The 26,389-nt window shown below is 37.0% G+C and overlaps 1 long non-coding RNA gene across 1 annotated transcript in view; it reads right to left on the bottom strand.

Moving 5' to 3' along the window:
• LOC125098494 (uncharacterized) overlaps positions 1 to 26,389 on the bottom strand; it is a 610,756-nt gene that overhangs the window by 54,364 nt on the left and 530,003 nt on the right. The window lies entirely within an intron of this gene.

Raw genomic sequence — 26,389 nt, 5'->3', positions numbered from 1 at the left:
CAGCTACCAACCCATCAGTCACCAGCTGACAGGTTTCCCTCCCCTTCTTCCTCTGTTTTGCAGTGAGGAAAATCTTCCTCTGTTCTCTGTCCTGGGAGACATCCTGGGTTTCTCTGGCTCTTCCCCTCTTCAGCTAAGAAGCACACACACGTATGATGAATCAGACTATGAATGCATATTGTCAGTCAGAGGATGGCTTCTTTAGAAACAGCCACCGGCTGCATATTTAATGCACGGAAGCACATTTTCACCCCAGGAGTTAAGCTAACTTCTGTTGAGAATTGTTCCCAACTCTGTCAATGAGGAAACAGAAGCTTCTCCGTGAACCCCAATTTCATGCCATGAAAAGATTGCACTTTATGCTAAGACTTTAAGAATGGTTTGGGTGTGGGGGGAATGTTATAGACTTCTAACACAGGAAACCAACGAAACTCCCACAAATCTTCACATCACATAGTGATTTCTAATTTACAAAGCACTTTCCACTGGCTGGCCTTGTCTGTCTTTGACTTTTAATCACAGAACAACCGCACTGGTTAGGAGGAGTCCATCATGGAAATCTACCCCACTACTCTCCATCCAGCTCCACTGACAACACTTGGGCCCTTGAAAAAGCCATGATCCTCTCGTCTGTTCCCACTGTTTTCCTCTGTCAGCACTTCCCAAGGGAGTCCTGCCCATTCTCTCCCCGATCCTTGTAAGGAGAAAGTTCCTCTTACCCTTGAGTTGTGAGCTCAAAGTAAGTTTTTCAGGGATCCCTGTTCTTTTGTCATCCGAACATTCCTTTGTCTTCCTATTAGGTTATGTTTCATTTCTATGTTTCGCTTACTATTTTATCCATAGTACATGTTTAGCGTGGAACAGCCCCGTAAGTAATGGAGAAGGACGTGAATGACTACCATTCACTTCCTTTTTTAGCTAAGAAATTTGAATCTAAAAGCAACATACCTAATAAAACCAAACATACTAATAAGAGTTTGGGGAGTCAGACTTGAAATTTCAAATTTCAGCATTGTCATGCTCTCACTTGGGTGTTTTTTCTTTGAGTCTCTGGTTCTCCTTTCTTTTATTTGTTATAATAGAAACTAAGAGGGTAGTTATTAAGTTCTACAAGAGATAAATTATATATATATATAAATATATATTTATATATATAAAGTATATTTATATGATTTATAATTAAATAAATTTATAATTAAATTTATAATTAAATATATATAAAAATTATATTCTTTTATTTGTTATAATAGAAACTAAGAGGGTAGTTATTAAGTTCTAAAAGAGATAAATTATATATAATATATATATATAAATTATATAATTATATATATATATTTATTTTATTTACAATTAAATAAATATATATATAAAAATTATATTCTTTTATTTGTTATAATAGAAACTAAGAGGGTAGTTATTAAGTTCTACAAGAGATAAATTATATATATTATATATATATTTATATATATATAAATTGTTCTGTGGTTGTTCTGTGGTTAAAAATATATATATTATATATAATTTATCTCTTGTAGAACTTAATAACTACCCTCTTAGTTTCTATTATAACAAATAAAAGAATATACTCTGAATAAACTCGTTCATATCTTTTAAGTCTGTTAGCTGGACTCCTGATTTCACTCTACAAAATTATTTCTCGTGGTGAAACCAGCCTGAACTCACAATGCTTGTACCGGTGGATTTGCTAATGGATGGAACTGTGGAAACAGCCAAGATGGTACTTCAGTCGTCTGAAAAGGAGAAAGAAAGAAAGAAAGAAAGAAAGAAAGAAAGAAAGAAAGAAAGAAAGAAAGAAAGAAAGAGGAAAAAAAGAAGAAAAGAACTAGAAGAAAGAATAAGCATCAAAAAGGGATACTTCACCCCAGTTTCTCGACAATCTTGTGTTCGATCTGCCAGGCCACCTGGGGTGCACTATAATATTATTATGTCTAATGTGTAATTTGTATCCTCTGCATAGTATTCCTAAACTATTATAGGCAGAACACAGATCCAGAGTACGTATATAAAGTATTGAACTGTAATAACAAGGGACTATAAAAGTACTATTCTTCATTCTATTCATACATTCATTCATACATTCTATTTCAGGCTAAAGATGAGAGAAGGATGTTGGAAAATCCACACATATAGGACTTAATATAAATTATTTAATTTATCTAACTTTAAAACTGCTTTAAAATAGCTACATGAGAGGCAGTAATTACAATTACAATACAGTAATTACATGTATTTAAACCTAGCTAGAAAGAGCTGATTGAAAACATTGACATGGATAGCAAGATGTTTGTGTATGAGAATAGGCAAGGGAATTGTGGTAAAAAAGACCTGGCTTCCCATTCTAGTTCTGCCCTTCACTGTATGATGTCTGGGACATTAAGGTTAGGAAGTGAAATGTGAGGATAGTAATGCCTACATCACAGGACAGATATCATTAAATTAAGATTAATGTGGGGTAGATTTCCATGACGGACTCCTCCTAACCAGTGCGGTTGTTCTGTGGTTAAAAGTCAAAGACAAAATTAAAATTAAGATTGAAAATAATTTGAGTTACATCCATATACTAACACCTGTAATATAGTCGATTCCATAAATTCTGTTTTCCCCCCTAAAAGCATTTGTTCTTTCTGACTCTGATTTTCTTTGGACTTTCTTGTTTTTTAAACAGGAGAGAAAGGATAAAGTATCTTTGAATACTAAATGGTGTACACTTCCCATGCTACCAGAAACTGGAAAGTAAATTTGTTTTGTTTACTGGAATGGTGCTACTCTCATCCACTCTACACCTGATTCCTTCCACCTCCTCTACCTTTACATCAGCTACTTTAAGGAAAAAAAATGAAAAGGAGTGAGGCCAAGATCTCCCTCATTCTAAAGGGGAACAAAGATCAAACACATACATTGGAGCACGCTGGTGATCTTCAGGAAGGAAAAGGATTCAAGTCTTTTTTACTCTGCATATGTGGACATCCACGTCACTTTCTTTTCCTTGACCTATTGTACTTGCTGAAACCTCTATTACAATATTTAAATAGAAGTGAAAGAATGAGTATCCTTGTCTTGTTCTTGACATTCGGGGGAAAGCATCTGGGTTTTTCACCATGAAAATATGGTATGAACTGCATGATTTTCATAAATGCCCTCTAGTAGATTAAGGAATGTGTCTCCTATTTCTAGGTGGATGAGACTTTCTTTTTGGGAATGGATGTTGAATTTTGACAATTTTTTTTCCACATTTTTGAAGAGACCATGTATTTTTTTAGTCTGTTAATATGGTTAATTAAATTGATGAAATTTAAATATTAAGATAGTAACCCCATCTTGCATTATGAAAAAATTATTTTGATCATGATCTATTATCTTTTTTTTATGATTTGAATTGAGCTAGGCAAAATTTGAATTAAAAAATTTCTGGACTTAGGGATGCCTGGGTGGTTCAGTTGGTTAAGCCTCCAACTCTTTGTTTCAGCCCCAGCCATGATGTCAGGGTTGTGACGTCAAGTCCCAAGTGGAACTCTGAGCTCAGTAGAAACTGTCCTTCTCTCCTCCCTGAAAACCACCCCCCACAATTCTCCCCTGCTTGTACCACTCATATCGCTCACACATTCTCTCTCTAAAATAAATACATCTTTAAAAAAAAATTTTGGGGGGGGATTTATTCCATGGAAGATAGAAGTCTCTAGCTTATTTTTCTTCTAATTTTTCGATCTGGTTTTGGTACCAGAAGAATGCTGACCTCATAGAATGATTTGGGATGTGATCTTCAAGTTGATGGAAGAATTTTTGCAAAATTGTGTTATTTCTTTCTTAAATACTGGGTGTAATTCGCTATCAAAACAACTTAGCCTGGAGTTTTCTTTGTGGGAAGTTTTCTCACTACAACTCAATTTCTTTGATAAGTACAATGCTATACAGGTTATCTGCATTTTCTTTTATGAAAGTTGGTGTTTACTGCCTTTCAAATAGTTTTTCTATCTCACCTAAGTAGGTGAATTTACTGGCATAAAGTTGTATATAATATTCCATTGATATTTTTTATATACATAACATCTGTATTGGTCACATCTGCCATTGTAATATTGGTAATATGTATCTTCTCCATTCCCCGTTATATGTAATCTAACCAGAGATTTAGCAATTTTATTGATATCCTTAAAGAAGCCTTTTTTAAATTTAATTTTATTTATTTATTTGAGAGAGAGAGTGAGAGAGAGCATGAGCAGGGAGAAGGTCAGAGGGAGAAGCAGACGCCCCCTGGAGCTGGGAGCCCAATGCAGGACTCGATCCCTGGACTCTGGGATCATGATCTGAGCCGAAGGCAGATGCTTAACCAACTGAGCCACGCAGGTGCCCTAAAGAAGTCATTTTTAATTTTTGATTTGGTTTTGGATATTTTTTCCTATCATTTGCTATTGTTTTTCTATTTTCTATTTCACTTATTTCCACCATAGTCTTTATTATTTCCTTTATTGCTGACTTTAGATTTTATTTGCTTTCATTCTAATTTCTTTTTTTTTAATTAAATTAAATTTTTTTCAGTGTCCCAAAATTCATTGTTTATGCACCACAGACAGTGCTCCATGCACTACATGCCCTCCTTAATACCCACCACCAGGCTCACCCATCTCCCCAACCCTTTCCCTTCCAAAACCCTCAGTTTGTATCTCAGAGTTCACAGTCTCTCATGGTTCATCTCCCCCTCCGATTTCCCCCAATTCACTTCTCCATCTCCCAATGTCCTCTGTGTTATTCCTTATGCTCCACAAATAAGTGAAACCATATGATAATTGACTCTCTCTGCTTGACTTATTTCATTCAGCATAATCTGCAATGCCATCCATGTTGATACAAAAGTTGGGTATTCATCCTTTCTGATGGAGGCATAATACTCCATTGTATATATGGACCATATCTTTTTTATCCATTTGTCTGTTGAAGGACATCTTGGCTCTTTCCACAGTTTGGTGACTGAGGCCATTGCTGCTATTCATTCTAATTTCTTAAGATGGAAGCCCAGGTCATTGAGAAGATTTTTTTCTTAGTAATAGATATTTAAGGCTACAAATTAATCTCTAATTCTGTTTTAGCAGCGTCCTGCACATTTTGACATTTGGTGTTTTCATTTCATTGAGTTCAAAGTACTGAATTTTAAAAATTTCTTTTTTGATCTTCTTGTGATGCACAAGTTATTATTTGGAAATTAAATGATTTCCCATGTTTAGGGATTTTCAGATATATTTGGTATTAATTTCTAATTTTTTTTAAGATTTAAAAAATTTTTTAATTAATTAATTTTTTAAATATATTAGACAGAGAGATAGAGAGCACAAGTAAGCAGAACAGCAGGCAAAGGAAGAGGAAGAAGCAGGCTCTTGGGTGAGCAGGGAACCCGATGCGGTTCTCGATCCCAGGACCCTGGAATCATGACCTGAGCTGAAAGTAGTCACCTAACCAACTGAGCCACCCACGCCCCCCTCTAATCTGGTTTTATTGTTAGGAAATAACATATTTTTTACTTGAATTACTTTACCTTTTCTGGGGGGACAGTTCCCAGAATATAGTTTATCTTGGCAAATGTTTTGTGTGTACATCAGAAGAAATATTACCAAACTGTTGTTGGGTAAAGTGGTCTGTAAATGCCTATTAAGTTGGCTGACAGAATTGTTCTAGTCTTACCTATCCTACTGATTTTCTGTGTATATTTTCTATCAATTAATGAGGAAATAATCTTGAAATCTCTGACTCTCATACTGGATTTGTCTATGTTTTCTTGAAGTTCTACTAATTTTTCTTTCAATATTTGGAATTTCTGTTGTTTGAGGCATAAACATTTAGGATTGTCATTAATTGTTCCATTTATCATGAGATGGCCCCCTCCTTCTCCATGTAGGATTGTTTTGAAATCTATTTTGCTTGAAATTAATTAAGCTACTCTGCTTCCTTTGATTAGTGTTAACCTATTGTTTTCCATCTTTTTATTTTTTTTGTCTTTATATGTAAAGTTGTTTTATTAGAAAGAGTACATAACTGAGTCTTGCATTTAAAGCAAATGTTGGGGGCATCTGGGTGGCTGAGAGGGTTGGGCCTCTGCCTTTGGCACAGGTCGTGATCTCAGGGTCCTGGGATCAAGCCCCGCATCGGGCTCTCTGCTCGGCGGGGAGCCTGCTTCCCCTCTCTCTCTCTGCCTGCCTGCTTGTGATCTCTCTCTTTCTCTGTCAAATAGATAGATAAATAATCTTTAAAAAAAAAAAAAAAAAGCAAATGTTGCTTTACTGTCTTCTATGCATTGTTCCAGTGACAATCAGCTGTCCTTTTATTCCTTTGTATATAATGTCTTTTCTTTTCTTTAGCTACTTTAAGACTTCTTTTTATCACTGATTTAAGCAATTTGATTATAATGGGCCATGTTACCACTTTCTTTGTGTTTGTGATATTTGTGTTCATTGAAATTCTTAGATATATAGACTTATTTTCAACAAATTTGGAATACTTTCAGCCATTTTTTCTTCAAAAATTATTTCTCCTATCTTTCATTTGAGAACTCCAATTATTCATATATTAGGCTTCTTAAAATTCCATAGCTCATTGATCCTAACAGTTTTTTCAGTCATTTCTTCTCTATTAGCTTCATTTTATAGTTTTTACTGCTCTACCTTCAAATTCAGTAATCTCTTCTTCTATAGTGTCTACTATGCCATTAATCCTGTTCAGTGTATTCATTTCAGACATTGTAGTTTTAATCTATAAAAGTTCAATTTAAGTATTTTTTAATACCTTTTTATGTCTCTATATTTTAAATATCCCTTCTGGATTCTTGAACATACAGAACACTGTTACAATGTCCGATGTAATGTCCTTGTCCACCAATTTTGTTCTGTGCTCATTTGTATCCGTTTCAACTGATTGAGCTTTTCCCCTCAGTATTCATTATATTCTCCTGCTGGCTTTATAAACTTTTAATGTTTTATTGGATGCCACAATTGTGAAGGTTTTTGGGGGTTGGGTATTGGATTTTTGCCTTTCCAGAAATATTCTGGAGCTTTGTAATGAAATGTGGTTAGGTTATATGAAAATAATTTGTTTCTCTGAGTCTTCCCTTTAAGGCTTGTTTGGCCAGAATAGGCAGTCATTAATATAGGGTTAATTTTCCCCACTATGGAAGCATAGTTATTCTGAGTATACTACTCAATGCCCAGTTCTTATGAGACTTTCTGCTGTGACTGGTTGGAACAGGTGCTATTACTAGTACTATGTAACCTATGGGTATTGTTCCTCCTAATCTTTCAATATTTGGGGGGAGGGATACTTTTCTCATGTGCATGTGCTAATTGCTATCCAGTGGGTACTCAAAGGGGACTCTTCACTAATGTCTAAGATTTTCTTTCTATTAAGCTTTCTCCTCTTTGGTATTTTGCCCTGTGGACCCTTGCTATCTTGTCTTCCCAGGACTTCCTCTTTCTTTTCCTCAACTCATGGAGACAGCAAAGCTCTGCCTGGGCTCCCTCTTCCTGCACTATAGTCTGAAAACTCTTTCCAAGCAATAATCTGAGGCGATCATAAGATTCATCACGTTTGTTTCCCATGTTTTTGGTTGTCATTGGGCTTTAATACGTGATGCCCAATAGACTGAGAACTGTAGTTTCACATATTTTGACCAGTTTTCTATTTTTTTCCCTGGTGTTAAGGTAAATGATGTCTCTTTTATTCCATTTCTCAAGAAGTAGAAGTCATAAATCAGATCTAGCTTTTGGTTCCAGGTCTGTATTTTACTTAGTTGGAAAAGTCAGTAACCTCAATAGATACTTTACTGGTCCACACGGAGATTAAATATCAGTTTACTTTCAAAACTTAAAATTTTTTTTTTCAAATCAGATGTAGCATTTGTGTGAATGACTGGAACCAATTGGCAGGCAAATAATAATACGGTACCCTGTAATGATTCAATATAGTTATTCATTCTTCCTTTCTTCAGAAAATGCTCAACCACCTAGGAAAAATCATTTGAAAACTGAAAAAATTATACTATGCAAATGATTTAATTTGAAGTTAAATTTTAAGTCTATACTCATTTTGTTTTTTTGTCTTTTATTTTCCTGGAGGGAAGTCAGAGCAGCCTACAGTGACAAGCAAGGACATAGAAAACTCTTTTTGCTGACTGCATGTCAAGTTCTATTTCCTATAGTTACTGCCCTTCATGTGAGCATTTTTAATTATCAAATGTATAAAGTGATGATAAAAATCAAACTGAAAGCCTGGCTGTCTCAGTTGGAAGAGCATGCAACTCTTGATCTCGGGGTCATGAGTTTGAGCCCCATGCTGGGTGTAGAGATTACTTAAATAAACAAATAATTTTAAAAAATGAAACTGAAAGGTTTTGAAATTTTGCAAAGAAATAGAGTGTGGTACTTCACTGCTTTAATCACCCTAATACGTTCTATTGAACTTTGAATTCAAATTTCACATGACTCATGTAATGCAGTCCTATTAATTATCTTAAATTTGAAGACTGCATGACCTACAGATCTTTTATGATCTTATCTTTTTTGCCCTTGGCATTTGGACCTTCTGTTTCTTGCACCCACAAAGTTACCTCCTACAGCAAAGCCTACATACACATTATTTCTTCTGCTGGAATTTTTTTTTCCATGATTATTATACAGCTGGCTTCTTTTCAAGATTCACGTTTCAACTCAAACACTACCTCCCTAAGAAGTCTTTCTTGTCTATGCTAGTTAATGTGGGCTTACCCACTGTGGTAGTGGTTGGAATTTTAAGATGACCCACAATTACCTATAACTTTGTATAAATCTACTGTCTTTGAGTATGCATGAGTCCTGTGAATATGTTTGGATATTACTGTCATCATTATGCTATGTTATTTGGCACAAGGAAGTATACAGATGTAATCGTGTTCCTAATAAGTTGACTAGAAATTAATCTAAAGGGCACTTATCTGGAGTGACCCTGAGCTAAGCAGGCAGGCCCTTTGAAAGCAGATATTCTTCTGTTTATGTGGAAGAAGCAATCATTTTGTGAGAGCCCATGATAGGAGTCACATAGCATGGACCTGAGGGCAGCCTCAAGATGCTGATACTACTTCCGGCCAACAGCCAACTAGGAAACAACGACCTTCGTCCTACAATTGAAAGGAACTGAATTCTGCCATCAACATGAATGAGCTTGGAAGACTACCCTGAGCACCACAGGAGAATGTAACTTCAGTTCACACTCTGATAGCGGCCTGAGGAGACCTTGAGCAGATGGCTCCATTAATGCATGCCCAGACTCCTGACCTAGGAAAACTGTGAGTTGATAAATTGTGCTGCTTTAAATTGCTAAATTCTTGGCAATCTGTTATGCAGAAATAGAGAATGAATACACTCCAGACCACTCTCTATCACACTGCTTTGTTTTATATTCTTCATGGCCTAAAACTCTTTGAAATTATCTCATATGTATTTCTTGTTTATTTCAGTTATCTACCCCTAGAATATACATTCTACTAGAAAAGCAGTTTTGGTTGTCATTCTGCCAGGTTGATTTTGGCTATATTGGCTATTTGGGAGGTAGATTGAAGAGAACTAGAAATCTGTTTTTGTTTTGCTGTTTAAAAAAAGAGAGAGAAGCTAATATAAACTGTATAATATTGACATTTTCTCAGTGGGACAAAATAATCTTTCTTTGGTATTCTTCAGTTTAGTATATAATTAAATATGAAAGAAAGACTAAAAAATTCTTGAAAATGAGAGAAGCACCAAGCCAAAATTTCACATAAAACAGAGGCATGCAGCTCTGTTATTTTTCAAATAATACAATTGTTATGGAAGCCATGCAATATTTCAGCACAGAATTTTATTTTGCATAATGAATTTTTTTTCTTTCTTCCTTCTTCTTCTTCTTCTTCTTCTTCTTCTTCTTCTTCTTCTTCTTCTTCTTCTTCTTGCTGCTGCTGCTGCTTCTTCTTCTTCTTCTTCTTCTTCTTCTTCTTCTTCTTTTTTGGATTTCAGCCTCTGTAGTTATTGTGACCATGTGTGGTGCCAGTGCCAGAACATTCCTCCCTTGTGTTTCATGCCTAATATGATCCTCATATTCAGGGCTTCCAGAAGATTCTGTCTGTTTCGTGAATTATTGCTATTGTTATCCTGAAAAGGTAATCAGCAGCTGCTTGTGCCAAAGAGGAGGGAGAGAAGGAGCTACATGATCGTCTTTTGTTCTCTTATAGGAAGAACTGAACTATGGCACACTCTTTACTTTTTATTGAACTAGCAAGCAAAAAATATATTGTTCGTTGTTTTTAATCACCATATTTTCAGGTATCTATTCCTTTGAGTAAAAATTCTTCAAGCCTTTGTGGCCTCTTATACTCATGTTCGAAGTCTTAGAACTAAGCAAATGTTGCATTCCTTATCACCTTGAATTCAAATGTATTGCAACATCTGGGCTATGTTCTTCCTGACTGCCTAATGTTTGCAGCTGTTAGCCACTGTAAACATCTGTAATAAGCAAGCTCACCCTCAAATCATAGATCTTTACAATGTCACTAATTATTTTGGATTAGCATGTGTCTCTTCAACTAGTCAATCTGTTGATGAAAGTTCTAAATCCCAAACCCTCCATTTAAACCAGTTTCAATAATATCATCTGAATCTATCCCAAGATTTCAAAACCTGGCAAACAGTTTCAGACATATGTGTGGAAGTATATATCAGTATCTCTTTCATACGAGTTAAAGGATTCTAGAAATCACCCTCTTCAAAAGAAATATGTCTCCCACTGATCCTCATTGGCACCTAAAATTTTACCATCAAATGAAAAAAAAACTGGCTTAAGATTTACTGCTTACAAAATGATGGAGCTAATACACAAAATCTCTAATATATTGCATTTTTGTTCCCTGAAACCCAAATCCAGTTTATCTGGTAGGCAGAAAAACATTGGGGAGGGAACAGCCAAGGAGTCCTGGTTTAAGTCTTGCCTCTATCTTTTATTAGCACAATCTTGAAAGCTTCTGGGCCAGCATATCCTTAAATATTAAAATCAAATACAACAATTCTTATCTTACTAAACTATCATAAATATATCAGATACCATTAGACAAAGACTAAAACCAAACACAATTATTAATGGCTATTATTGTTATTCTTTTAGGTGACCTGCTAGGGTATTTATTAAGTGTCTTCTAAAGGCAGTTCCCTTGAGATATACGAAAATGGGATGGGTTTATTTTATGTGTCTTCCAGGACAAAATTACAAATTGAATAAGGAAACTCTAGGAAGAAACAAAGTTTACTTCATTCAAAAGAAAGGAAAAAATAAATTACTATCTATCTGTGGAAATTAATACAGGGAAATGCCACTAAAATAGAGTTGGGGGGCCAGAAAGGCGAACTCTCTTGTCCTACAATCTGTTGTTATTTACAGACCTCAGCCGGAGCAGACATACCTTGTAAATTGATACTACTTCATGGCCCCAGCTAGAGCAAGAAAGGTTTTCTCCCCTGGCAGCAGCCCAGTGGATGGATGAGAGATTGTCACAACTCAGCTAAAGAAAAGCTACTGTACTTCAAACTCTCACTTTAGTCCAATGGCCTTTTTGTTTATAACAGCCCTTCCAAACTCCTCCTTTCCCCTATAAAAGAGTGTTGCTCTCCTTTGTTCTCAGGCCTGCCTGTGGTTTTGCTATAGCTTGCTTATCCCTGACTGCAATTCTCTGCTATTCCTGAATAAACATTTTGCTGGTAAAATAACTGACAATTTTACTTTTAAGGTTAACAAATCATCTTTGTATTGTTGTTACTATTATTTATTGACTGACTACTTCCTACAGGCAAGATAGCATGCTAATTGCTTTCATGTATTGTGTCATTAAATCTTCATAACCCCGTAGTTTTTCCTATTTTATGGCAAAACATACTGACCAAGGTCAAAAAGAGCTATAGAGCTATGATTTGACCTCAGATATGTGAGATTACAGAGAGGATAACAGACGGGACCTATAGGATGGCCGACTTGTAAGTACACGTAATTCTCAATTAGACTTTGTATAACTTCACTTAAATTGCTAAAGATTTATTAATGTACATAGAGTCTGGATTAGTTATCATGGAGGTCTTATATGATACTGTGACATTTATTTCACATGGACATTTGGAGAACTTTGAGGATGTCAAATAACACAGTTGTAAAATTTGAGAGTATTTTGGAATCTTATGATTTGTAATATGAAATATATAGTTAGTCTTTGTCCCCTTTTCTGGCACAGAGCTCCCCAAACCCTTGTAATTTCTTAGATGGTGGGAGAAATAAAGTGTCTTTTGTTACGTTAATGAGGTGGCTTTGGGAAGGCACCTAAGGATGGGGGTGGTGCCAGTGGGTTCTGACCATGTGATTAGAGGGTTGGAACTTTTAGTCCCACCCCACTGACCTCCAGAAAGGGGAGGGGTGCTGGAGATTGAATCAGTTGCCATTGGCCAATTATAAAATCAATCACACCTGTGTAATGAAGCCTCCAGTAAAAACCCAAAAGGAGGAGGTTCAGAGACTTGAACTGGTGAACACATGGAGATGGAAGACAATAAATAGTGTGCCTAGACGAGGGCATGGTAGCTCTGTGCCTCTTCCCACATACCTTGCTCTATGCATCCCTTCCATCTGGCTGTTCTGAGTTTCTTCCTTTTATAATAAACTGGTATAATAAGTAAACTGTTTCTCTGAATTCTGTGAGCCACTCCAGCAAATTAATCCAACCTAAGGGGCGTGGTGTGGTCTTCTAGGTCTGAACCTTCAGTCTGTAGAATCTGATGCCATGCGGGTAGTGTCAGAGTTGAATTGAATTCTCAGACATGTTGCTGGTATCTGAGAATTGCTTGTTGGAGGTATTGGAAAACTCCCTCCCATAAGCTGGAACTGGGTCTCAGACATCAAAAGAATTTGCAAAATTGAAAACAGTAAGAGACGGGCTTAGTCGTGGATTAGAAGATGACCACAACACTACAAATAGTTATGAATCCATCAATAACATCTAAAGCATCCCATGAGGTTAGTTAAAATGACGTAGAAAGGTATGAATGACTTTACAAGAATTATACCCATAACAAGCCTCTGATAGCTGCTGATGGTAGTGGTAATGACTAAGCAATTTAAACCAACATGACCCAATAAAACTAAATGCATTCATTTGCAAATTTATGTATCTATCTAATCGTCATCTCAGGGTACAGCAATCCTATATGAATGGCAAAGACTAGGGCTGATTCTGTCGAGGAAGTATTTTAGTTAACCATCACTCAAACTTTATCCAAAGAGGACAAGATAGCATCCAAAAAGTCTCCTTTCATTTGTTATTCAAATTTGACCTGTCCAGTTTTGGCTACAAAGGTTAAACTTGAATGAGACAGCTTGGGTACTTTTCTTAGTGGATCTCGTAAGGTTTTGCACACCAGAGTAGATTGGGCAACAGTCTGAGATGTATGGCTTTCAGGACACTGACATGAACTTATGTCCTGCAGACAGCTCTCCAATCCTCTTAAATGGTGACACTGGGATTATATCAATGGAACTTTAATTTTTAGGTCAAGATACTAATTCTAATAAAGACAGATGGGTGGATTGTTCTTCTGGTTACAAACAGAGATTTCATTGTGAGTTTCTGTTCCTTTTCTAAAAAAGAGTTTTGATAAGAAGAAATTAAGAAATTAGGACTTTCAGAATGTGGGTATAGGTTGCAAACGAGGCATTTAGTAGAAAGAGGATACTTGAATCAGCACTCTATTCAATTTAAGGATTCGGTAGAACTAAAATCCCTGAATTTTAACATTGCTTTGAGCTAGATAACAATCTAACAAATGAAAATTTTCATACCTTTAAAATAAGTTATAATACATACTTCATTGAATTTGTGGAGATTAAATGAGATAGTTTATAAAAATTTTCTTCTACAAATGTTTATTCTACCTTAACAAAAATAATTTATTTTCTTCTTAAATTTGCTGAAGTCCCAGAAATTATCTTTGTGGGTCTTATATTCTTTTTAATTATTCTTTTAAACTTTAATAAGATTATTGATTTTATATTTATCATTTTTATAGATGTGTTTATCATGTTTTCAATGTTAAAATTATTTTTATTGCTATCATTTAATTACTAAACATTTTTTGGTTCTACTACTAGGTATTACTGCAGTCGTATGTGAGTTTAGGAAATGTGAGAACAGCACATCAAACAACTGATGTTTTGAAAAAATATGTTTTAGTTTGATGATCGGGTACTGATTATAAGTGAGTAACCCCTTGAAAGTTTACATTTGATACTTAACAAAAAATGAGTCTAACATGTGTTGTTCTCCCAGTATGACTTTTTTTTTTTGGCATGATCTGTGAAAATTTATGAAGTCACGCAATTTTAGATAAATCTGAAAGACACTTGGGGAAACATTAATGTAACCCCTCAATTTATAGGTGAAGGGACTAAGGCCCCATATTTATATGATATTGCCTATTACCCAAGTTGCAAGATAGAATATGTAGTATGATGTGTTCTTACATACAAATAACCATATATAATAATCGGGAAGACAATATGCAACCTGTCAGTTGACCACAAGGTTGTCATCGGGAGCACTCTTCCCCACTTCTCCCCTGCACTCTTAAACAATAAACCCCTCCTTATTTAAAATTTCTGCTCAGTTGCTTTTCCTTAGAGAAGCTGTCCCTATGTATGTCTAATACGCACTCCCTTACTTGGTTGAATGGTATGGAATGTATATAGAATGTTTTTAGTATTCATTTTCACACTTAAAAAGTATTGTGGAAAGATCACTTGCCTAGAAATCTACCCTCTTAGCAAATACATAGGTGTACAATATATTATTGTTTACTGCAGGTATAATGTTGTATAGCAGATCCCCAGAGCTTAATCATTTTTGCTTCATTGAAACACTATGCCCATTGATTATAACTTCACCTTTGTATGTATTATTCTCTCATTAACGTATGTATTACCCCAACCCGTGGGTTCTAATACCGCAGTGGCACTCACTGCCAGATGTTTCTCACCATGGAATTCCCCATGCTGAACACAAATATTGACTCATTACATATGATCAATAAATATTTATTGAATTAACAAGCAAATTGTAACCCAATTCTATTTTGAAAATAATCCTTAAAAAATCCAGAATTTTGAGGGAGAGTTTTCTGACTACATTTGTTATCCTAGTGGTCTTTAGAATCATGTCAGTGCCCAGTTTATTCCTAATCATAGATATTTCTGGAAAAATTCTTAGATACCTCTCCTGCCTGTATCATAGAGCAACTCTGTGTGTGTGTGTGTGTGTGTGTGTGTGTGTGTGTGTGTGTGTGTGTTGAGAGAGAAAGAAAGAAGAAGGGAGGAAAAGAGATGGAGAGAAGCAAAGCATTAAGAAGCAGAGATCAACTTGTTACAAAGAAGGGGACAAGTTCAATAAAAGAGAAAATGAACAACTTTTGTAGTGAAACCCTAATATTAAAGACATTAAAATGTAAAGTATGGGGATTGTGTGGAGGATAGTCCTTTTTCCTCTCACTGTATGAATCTATATCTTTTATGATAGAGGATGGGATAATACCACCTTTCTAAATATAAAACAACAGTAACAACTGCATTATATTTGAAGTTCATTCTGAGGTATGTCCACTCTGTGAACATCTCTATTCTTATTAGCCCCATTTCAGAACCATAAAGTGAGGTTAATAATAATAACTTATATAGTACTTACTATATATTCAGTTACTCCTGCCAAAGCATATATGTGTATTAACTTATTCACAAAAAAACTTACGATGTAGGTATACTACTTTTCATTATCCTGAAGTAGAAACTGAGTATTTTTTTAAAAGATTTTATTTATTTATTTGACAGAGAGAGAGAGAGAGAGAGCTAGAGAGGGAATATAAGCAGAGAGGGGAGAGTGAAAGAGGGAGAAGCAGTCTTCCCACTGAGCAGGAAGCCTGATAGAGGGCTCAGTCCCAAGACCCTGGGATCATGATCTTAGCTGAAGGGAGATGCCTAACTGACTGAGCCACCCAGGTGCCCTGGAACCGAGTCTTAAGTAAACTTATTGTAATGTCAGAAAATGACTTGGTTGCTCATCCTGCATTTCCTCTCTTCCTCCTTCCCACCTACTGGGAAATGCAAAATGGGATCAACAGTTGAATCGGCCTCCTTGAATCCTGAAATACCAGCCACATTTTGAGGATGGCAGAGCCATTGTACAAGCCTGGATCCTTGGATAACTTTGTGGAGTAGAATGATTTACCTACATTTGACCACGCACCTAATTTTGGGTTGTTACATCTGGGGGAAAGAAATGTTTATCTTATTTAAGCCACTGTAATTGGTAGTAAATTTATCACAGGATATTACCCTGTGCTCGAACAACAAAACAACCACACAAACATGCTTCTACCCAGTATTTTGGGGATAGGTAGAAAGTTCTTGAACCAGGTAGAACAGAACTAAAGTTTCAGAGAAAAGAAAACCCTCATGAGCAATATCATGGTCTTGTCACAATAGCAAAATTATGGCTTCTCATTTCTGTAATGAAGAGATATATACTCTAAATAATGTGCCATATCTCAGAATCTCAATGTTGCAAGCCAATATATCTACTATCGTCATCATGTGAACAGATCCATCTGCTGAGATAGATTAAAATGGACCAACTTCTTGGGCCTGATGTGTAAAAACAATGCCAATTTTTGAATTTACAATAAGAAATCACTGTCACACAATCAGAGATAGTCAAGTTCATGTAACCAATTTATTTTCTTCATGTAGTCAAGATGAACGGGATGCCAAATTATAATCAGAAGCTACTGCACAGTTTTATGAGAACTGGATATACTTAAAGCCTATATAATCAGCCCCTTGAGTCCCTGTAGGCAGATGTACATGGGAAGCCAAATCTTAATCAGAGGTTGCTTCACGACCATGGAATCAGATGTGAGGAGTTTGATGATTCAGACGTCACATGGTGCAACTTACAACCATGATTCTCTTGGCAGTGGGAACAGATAGGCTCTTGCACATCTTTAGCTAAGACCACTCTCATAATGGTAAGCCATTTCCATCTGTGTTTCCAGATTTGGAGCGGCTTTATCGTGGGGATCAGAAAAACTCAAAGTCAAAACAAAGGCTAAGGGTTCTATCCACTTTTACCCTATTTGTTTCCACTTCGTGTGTGTGCCTCATTTTCCTGTGATTCCTCTTCTGATTCACTTACTTTTTTTTTTTTTAGCTCTGTGCCTACATTGCTTTGAACTAACTTGCCCTACTTTTGTGGCAAATTAGTTGATTTACTGCTTAGTTTTCAAAAGGCAAATATTTCTGCATTGTGAGGGCCCATAATTAGAGCTCTCAGTTACTAACACTAGAAGAAACTTTTTCCAAAGTTACCTTTCAAAAGAGAAATATTAAGGTCAAGGACTATAGATTATCAAAATTTTATCACTTCTTTTCTCTCCTCTGAAATTTAACTTAACTTTTAGCTTTTTATGGCATTCAACCATGTATTGCTTTATAATTTGGTCATTTTTATACCTTTATAGTTTACGCTTCAGTTTGCAAAGTGACTTAGGGCAATGGCTATTTGTGATTCATCATTGTGGTCATTTCAAGACTCAGGACAATGTCTTATAAAGATAGGCTCAATCAGCATTTGAATAATTGATTCAATAAAAAAGTTAATGACAACATTGAGGTGAAAAGAATGCTAAGGTCTTTTTTTTTTTTTTATAGCTAGTGGGATTTGGCTAACACCTTGACAATATTTCTTAGTCAATACACATCCCTTTACATAAAACATTTTATATTCCTCAGAAGATAGTAAATTCATATGATTATACATTACATCCTCATATGCTAACATTACCACCATGATAATGACCTAAAAGGTGTGGTTAAAATATGCATTATTTCAGTTATTGTCCTCAAATGTTTTGAGGTACTGGTAGTAGTTATTCCTCTTTTCAGAGCTGGAAACCAAAGTGTAGAAGAAGTCACTCATGGTCCCCTGTTATTTCTGAAATCAAATTTCATACATGATGAGATGACATAGCCTATGCTCTTAACTCTGTGCCAGCCTGCCTCCTGAGTTCTCATGGATTATCTGGTTTATTCTCCTCACTTGCAGATATGGGGTAGATAATGAGATAAAAAGGATGATGGCAGTCTCCCATAGTTATGGTTTAAGTAAAGTGTTTGGTGATTTGTGTGGGTAGGGAGGTATCATAGATTAGTTGGGTAGTTCTTCTGTTTAGTCTTTATTTTATTTTTATTTTTATTTTTTTAAAGATTTTATTGATTTATTTGACAGAGATCACAAGTAGGCAGAGAGGCAGGGGGAAGCAGGCTCCCTGCTGAACCAAAGGCAGAGGCTCTAACTCACTGAGCCACCCAGGCACCCCTCTGTTTAGTCTTTATATAATATTCTTCTACCTTTGCTCTGACTGCCCTTTGTTATTCTGCTCTCTGTTCCTTCTTGTAAAATATCAGCATCTCCCGTGGCTCAGTCTTCCATCACATCTTCTACTTAACACAACTGCCTTTGCCCCACTTGCCTGGCTTGTCTCTCTAACTCTCTCTCTGTTCACCATCTTTGGATTTATTGGTTCCTTGCTAGACACACACACACACACACACACACACACACACACACACACACATGCATTTTCCATTTAGTCTCAGCTCAAATTGGGTTTTTCCCAGGAAGCTCTTTCTGACCCTTCCCTGCCAAATGATCTCTCAGCATTTTCTTTTTCACACTTATTTCAGTGTAATGTAAGGTAAGGTAACTATTTGTTTACAGGTGAAAGAGATGCCAGTTCCCTGGCAGTGCACAAGTCCTCTGGAATAATGGCATCATAATTTTCTCTAATATTTAAATACAAATGGGTTGACCGTTCACTCTGCACACATGGAAGTCCAGACTATTCCAAATATTTTAGGAATTAATAGGGAACTTAAATTTCTCTCGATCATTTCTGTGTACAAATCCCTATGATAGTGGCATGCAAGTTATCTACCTCTTGCTACCTGCACCTTTGAACACGTTTTAAACACCTCCTTTCTCCCCATAGGACATGACCCCTAGTCTTTTCCTGAACAGAGCACAAGTATTTCAAACTTGCCTGAAAAGTTGGGGGCGCTGATAGTGGTGGTGGCGGTGGGTGGAGTGGTTTCACATTCTAGCACAGCAAATTAATAGTACTCTTGGAATCGTCTATTAGAAACACTCAGTGAGCATTACAAAAGTCCCGTTTGGGTCTCACCCAACCAATGAAATCAGATGTTCTGGTGGTGGAGCATCATCTTGTACTTTTATTGTTGTTTTAATTCACGTGTTATTTTAATACGCAGCTGGGTTTGAGAATCACTGAATTAAAGTCCATTAAATTACTCTAAGGACCTGAGTTTTTCATACTGAGAAAGTTCATCCAGATATTTTTGTAAATAAACATAGTCTATTCACCAGACAAATACCCTCTTCCCCTGACTTTCTGGCTTTAATAAAAAGCATTCTTTCCACCATACTAGATGGATTTATTATTTCATTTCTATTTCTTTTGCTAGATTCTAAGCTCCATGAGGACGGGATTAAAATAATTGTCCTGTCATTATAGTTTCCCAGGGAGAAAAAAATCCCACAGTGCCTGAGACATATTAGTCACCCAATAAACATTTGTTGAATGAGTCAAAGAATTTACAGTTTCAGAAAATTTGTAACAGAAAGATTATTTATCTGTTTGAAAAATTAATGTGTAAAGAATTAAAAAAAGATATTTAACTACTGATATTATATTAGTAGCTAATATTTTTATTAGAAGAATAATTCCTTAGAAGTTTAGGAACATAAATTTGCATTATGAGTAACTTTGATTTCTCATAAAATTATCATGCTAGCTTTCTAAATTTAATTGCAGGCAAAGAATTGGAGAGGAAATAAACTGCCTTTAATCTTCCAGTCTTTCAGACACTGGCTCTAAAAGTGACTGGAATAAGAAAAAGAATTTCAGACAATGGGGGATTTTATCAAATGTATTTTCCCAACAGGAAACAGGGCAAAGAGATTTGCAGACTTCAGCAGGAAGCCTCGAGCAAAGATTTGGGGCCATATGAGAGCTGAGAAAGAGGACAGTGGGCTACCCCCTGTCTGATATTTGTATGGGTGTTCTTAAAAGTGGGGGAGGGGAGTGGACTTTTTCCACAGCTGAATTCCAGATGTATCCAAAGGAACACATTTTACGCTCACTGATGTCAACTGTCTCCTGACTCCTTCACTAATTATTACAGATTGGGCATTGTAAACCGATGTCAATTCAGGCAACAACAATGTTTTTGGTGTATGGTACCAGTCTGATCTCTGTTTCATAGCTTAATAATAACAGCAACAATAAAAAATAGTGCCATGTAATGAGCACCTACTCTTTGGCATGTCTTTGCATACGTTATCTACTGTAACATCACAGCTAACCCTGGCAATTACCACCGACATTTTACAGACAAAACCAAGGACCAGAAAGTGTAAAGAGGTTGCTGGTGTTCAGAGTTAGTGAACTCAGTTCAATAGCTTCTCAGACTGAGGGTTTCTTTATAGCAGTGTCTCCTGCCAAACCTACAAAAGAAATCCTTAAAGAATGAAGGTCGAGATTAAATGTGAACATGTTAATTTCATTTCTTCTTTCCAGTCCCTGGGTCAACATAATGACCAAATAACAGCTCTATTCAGACCAACCTTTGGACGACTGAGCTCTCCAGATAGCTAACTGACGAGCCCACAAATAAATGTATTGTCAGTTTGATCTTTTAGAGTCAAAACATATGATTTATTAAAAACACTTCCATGGTTTTGTTGTTCTCAGCGCTGTAGTTGAGTATAATTATCAAACAAATTGGTGCTCTCATGGCTTTTGTGACTTCTATATCTTACTCGGCCTACGTTAAGGTATTTCAGGGATTTAATGGTTAAAAAAAATGTATTTATCTTGTCCAGCCCAAAACGTGCTTCCTAACCTACTATCTAAGAACGGTTTCAGACATACGAGGCAGGGTAATGGCCAATTCAAGCCTTCTTCCAGATGTTTGTGTTTTGAGACAGCCAATGCTATTTGCCAGCTGGAATGTAATTGGATTTGGGAAAGGATAATTTCCACCATGAAACTTGAATAACTCATTACTTTAGCCTTCAAGACAAGATCCCTGGTAGAGATCTAATCCCAAAACTCTAAAAGAAAAAAGAAAAAAACAAAAACTAAAACTAAACAACCTTCTCCTAAGAGGAAGCCATAGGAGCTGTAGGACACTGGAGGTTTGATTTCGCAGAGACAGTGATTTTGAAGGATCAATTAGTGAGACACAGAAAGTGCTTCATGCTATGATGTACTCAAACAGTGATGGACAATTGTTATTTTCATACCATCATGTTCACAGTATGAGTCTCTGCTTGACTGCTAGTCTTTGCTCACACTACTTCCTCAAACCAGACCATGTTCAGTCTAACTTTCAGGATTTACTTGGACCAAGTCCTCAGGGATCTTCTAACTCAAGACAGAACCAATGTAACTAGTATTCTAGGACTCAGCTTCAAGCACTAATTATGTACCCAGTTCGACCCTATTTCTGAGATGTGGACCACATTTGTACCGCCTATTTGGTAACCAGATCCCTGTTTTGTTCTTTGTCCTTTGCTTTTTTTTTATTTGGGGTCCCCTACCTCTAAAACTGGGATCCAGAATTATTCTTTTCAAGCCAGTTGCTAGAAGCTAACATTCTGGCCTTGACTCCTTGCCTTTATGCTTGTGGCATTTTGACTCAATTGCAGAGTTTCACTAATACTTACCCACTGCCTAGATGCCTTGCTCTGAATTCCCATCCCCTCAGTAAGCCTCTATATCTACGTCATCAAACTCCTATCTCATAATAAATGCTTCTGGAATGCCATTTGGCATTAATTTTATTTTTTTTGCACTTGGGGTTATATGGATGGACTGAACTTCCTTCTGGTACCTGCGGTTGCTCACTCACTCATGTCTCCCAGAGCATTTCTGTTTGCCCCATTTCATTGCATCACTAAACTTGGTGCAGACCTATGACACACAGGATCCCATAAATCCTAGCTGCTGAATATGAACACAAATATCCCATTCTGGTCAGTGTGTGGGATTGCATAACCCCAAGGCCATATAGCACTGCTGGCACATATTCTTGCAGGAACAATTCCTCTTCCTGGAAATAATCACAACCAGAAGTATTAAATTTTGCAACACCCTGGGAAACCACTTGAATTATTCTGGGAGAGTGAAGAAGATATCAAGTGTCAGTTCTGGAGTCAACTTTTGTTAGAATAAGAAAACTGTGTTTGTGCTATCTTGATCACAGAAATTTCTCCCTGAATATTTTGAAAAAAAATACATGTGCTTATATTGCCTTATATATTTAGGTGCACACTGCCTAAATTCCCCACTTCAAATTGTGAGTATATCTGAGCAATGGAGGTGCTTTTCCAGAGCTCTTTAAAATTAAGATAGGTTCTCATTATTTGGGATTCAGCTCAAAAGCAAAACGTCTACCCAAATTTCTGGCTCCATATCAAACCCTGAATCTCTAGGCTGCATTTTGTGGTATCCATTTTGGTTCCTTGAGGTCCATTTTACATAATGCATTTATCACTAAAATTGTAAGAATTATAAATAAATAAATATATGTATATAGAGACACATGTATATATGCACACGTGTATATTCACATGGCATTTTACAAACTGCATTGGCATGTGATGTTTCATTAAAAATCTCAATGTACATTGTAAATGAAATATTACCACCATTTTACAGATAGTGAAGCAGAAATTCTTTTTTTTTTTTTTTTTTTTTTGGAGAGAGAGAAAGAGAGAGAAATTATGAGCTGAGGGAGGGGCTCAGGGGGAGGAAGAGAGCAAAGCAAACTCTGTGCTGAGCACAGAGCCCAATATGGCACTCAATCTCACAACACTAAAATCATGACCTGAGCTGAAACCAAGAGTGCGTTGCTCAACCAGCTGAGTGCCCCAGTGCCCCCAGAGGCAGAAATCTCAAATAAGTTGATTAAAACCTCTAGCAAAACCATGAGCTGAATTTAGGTCCTGTGGTTCCAAATCTCCTACTGTTTCACCAGGTCTCACTGAACAAGCTCACTGCCTTAGTCATCACCCCTCCCTGTGCTAGGTGCCAGGATGGAGTATGCTGTTCTCTGGTACGTATGCCAAAAAAGGAAGACACACCTCAGAATTTCAACAAAGCATCCAGCCTGGTAAGTTGTAATATTTTATGTCACCTATCCTTGAGAAAACATTACTGACTCCCTAGATAACCTAGAATGGAAAATTGTATCATTTCCTCTTACCTAGAATGGGAGAGCAAAGGAGCAAAATCATCAAGACCTGTCCTCGGAAATCAAGGATTTATATATTGTTCCTATATTTATTTAGCCAAACAATACATTTTGATTAATGTAATGTACTAAGTATCAGCCACCATGATAGAAATTGCGAATACAAAGATTAAAAGGCAGTGCCTATTCTGAAGCCGTTCACAGTTTTGTGGAAAAGCTGTAAATGATTTTTAATGTAAGAATATACAGAAGATTATGCCAACTTAGGGAGGAAGATTCCACTCTACTTTTGAAAACATAAAAAGTCTTATTGAGTAAAAAGTCACTTAAAGAAGACAAAGGAGAAAAACATACAGCTGCTAAGTGAGGATTTCAGATTGAAGTAAGCCCATATAGTAAGGCTTAAAATCATGAAATTATAAAGCGTATTCTGGAATTAATGTGTTTTGGAGAAAGAAGGGTTTTCATGAGTCTGGAGGTAAGCGTGGGACCATTCCAAGAAGAATCGCAGATGTCACTCTGAGATTTTTCTACTGATTCCATAGGCAGTGGGGTACACCCCCAGGTTTACAAATGGAAGCATAGAGGGAGATCCTGAAATCTCCTGGCCACCTTCCTGAATTGGATTTCCCTCAAAAGTAGAGCCTGAGACAAACATTTTGCTGCAAGCAAAATTTGGGATGCAAACTCAGGAATCAAGGTGAGAGAATGGGTAGGGGAGTTAGGGAAAGGAAAAAAGCCAACAGCGGATGTAAAAATGAGCAGCTTCTCACTGTGATATCTTGAGCTCAGTTCAGCTTCTGATTCACTAGGAGATGCAGAGCACACCATAGTGCCACCCTACTAACTTGGAGGAATCCAAGGTATTCATCCCCACACTCCGCTGTTGAGGATAAATCCTGGGGCATTAACTCCCCAGAGCTTCTGGCCTAACCTACCCCAGAGCATTGTGATGTGAAAAAGTCTTTAGGTGGAGAGATGAATACTAGCTCGTAGAGAAGGCTTAAGTTGGCTTAGTTTGGTAGGATTACGAAGAAAATCATGTGGGGTTTTTTTTTGTTTGTTTGTTTTTTGGGGTTTTTTTGCTTTTTAAAAATTTTTTTGTATTTTATTTATTATTATTATTTTTTCCCTGGTTCTACAAAGTGTGAAACTAGCCTATTCTATCTGGGAGGCATCAGGGAAGACCCCCTTGAGGGGGCTGTGAATTTTAAGTCATTAGGGTTTCCTTTCTCATCATCTCCTTCCATGAGCCTGCCTCCATGGTAAATCTGAAACATGCTGGGGCTGCATGGCCCATGATAGAGTCTCACTGCCTGCTGAGAGGGTTGGCTTTTAAAAGCAGGGGTATCCTAATTGCAGTCAACAGGCTTCTTTTGAATGCCTGTGGGGCTTGGGAAAGCAAACTGTGTGGTTGTTATTTGTCCTCCCTGGGATATACAGTATCAAGAAACAAGGCCTACCTTCCATCTCTTTTGTTGCTCCAGATTGCAAATGACATCCTTGTGTGGGATGCATTAAGATCCTTTGTGTCCTGGTATCAGCCGGAGGCCTGCTCAGTGTACACCCTGGCAGCTCTCATTATGAGGAATAATAAGCAACATGTTTCCTTAAGATTTGTTATCTTTTCTCACTCAGCCCCAGCCAATGCGTCTGCTGGGCATTTTCTGGGCCCGGCTTTGCTACAGCAATGAAGAAGGCGAGATAGCAGAGCGGTATTTTTTATGAGATCCCAGCTGTAAGCCTGACATCTGCTGAGTATTCTGTATCCTTCTTTGAACATAATTAAATACAATCACTAGCCTCCCCCTTGGCCTCCCACCACAGACCCCATTAAGACAGGAGAAGAATCTGACATCAAACCTACGTGGAAAATGCTGAACGATGAGACTAATTCAACCTCAATTCATCCAGCCGTTTTTGCTGAAGAATCATTTGAATCATTAGAGCCCTAAAATTTGCTCTGCTTTTCTTTCTCCCTTCCTTCCTTCCTTCCTTCCTTCCTTCCTTCCTTCCTTCCTTCTTTCCTTTTCTCCTTCTGTCCCTCTTTACCCACCCTTTTTTTTTCTCTTTTCCTTTCTTTCATTTTTGTGAGTGGAGGGGAGCCTACACAGTTCAGAAATCCTTACAGTGTTTTTTTCTCTCTTTCTTACACCCTTAAACAAATATTTTATTCAGTCCATTCCGATACTCATGCAAGATAGACATCTGCCCTTCTGCGTTTAAAGTTCTCATTTAAAACAAGTTCAGAAACACAGAAGCGTGGTTAGTGGGAAAGTCCCTGGCTGTGGAGTCAGAATTACCTGGGTGTAAATTCTCCTCAACTATTTGTTATTATTTTACCCCCATGGGGCCCTCCTTTCCTTATGGATAAAGTGATGAATGCTAGTCTTTAACCTCACCAGGCGGAAAAACAAGATGATAAACCCCAGCGCACAAGGCAGCGCGTTATAGCTTTCTTTTGTTCTACTTGTCTCAGATGGTCCTTTGAAAAGGGTGAGACACTCCCTGAGTACTGAATAAATATGTACTGAAACAGAGAATATAGGGTGGTGTGTGGCCAGATTAACACATTGCCATACTCACAAAAACAAAACATTTCAGAGTCGGAGGGGACTTCTCCACACAGACGAGGAAACAACTTGAAGCAATATGCCTCAAGTCATACAGCTAGTTGGGGATGGAGGGCTGCAGACACCTGAGTCTTGTGGCTTCCCTTCAAGGCTCCTTCCCCTTCATTCTCTAGAATCAATGTGAGAATATGGGCACCCAGTCCAAGTGGAGTGGAGACTGTGTTACTCTGTTCCAGCCTCTCCCACACCAGGATGTATCTGCTACTATACGTTTTCTTTTTAAAAAGTGTTTGTAACACTGCCATTCACATTTTTGTGATAGAGAACATCGCTTGATCACAGAGCTGTCACCCTCTTCCTCATCTGAAAAAGCCTTCATGCTACATAGAAGCTGA

Source organism: Lutra lutra, chromosome 4 (genome assembly GCF_902655055.1).
Source record: "Lutra lutra chromosome 4, mLutLut1.2, whole genome shotgun sequence".
Lineage (NCBI taxonomy): Eukaryota > Metazoa > Chordata > Mammalia > Carnivora > Mustelidae > Lutra > Lutra lutra.
The sequence above is the reverse complement of the archived record's forward strand: the minus strand, read 5'-3'. Positions and strand labels throughout refer to the sequence as shown.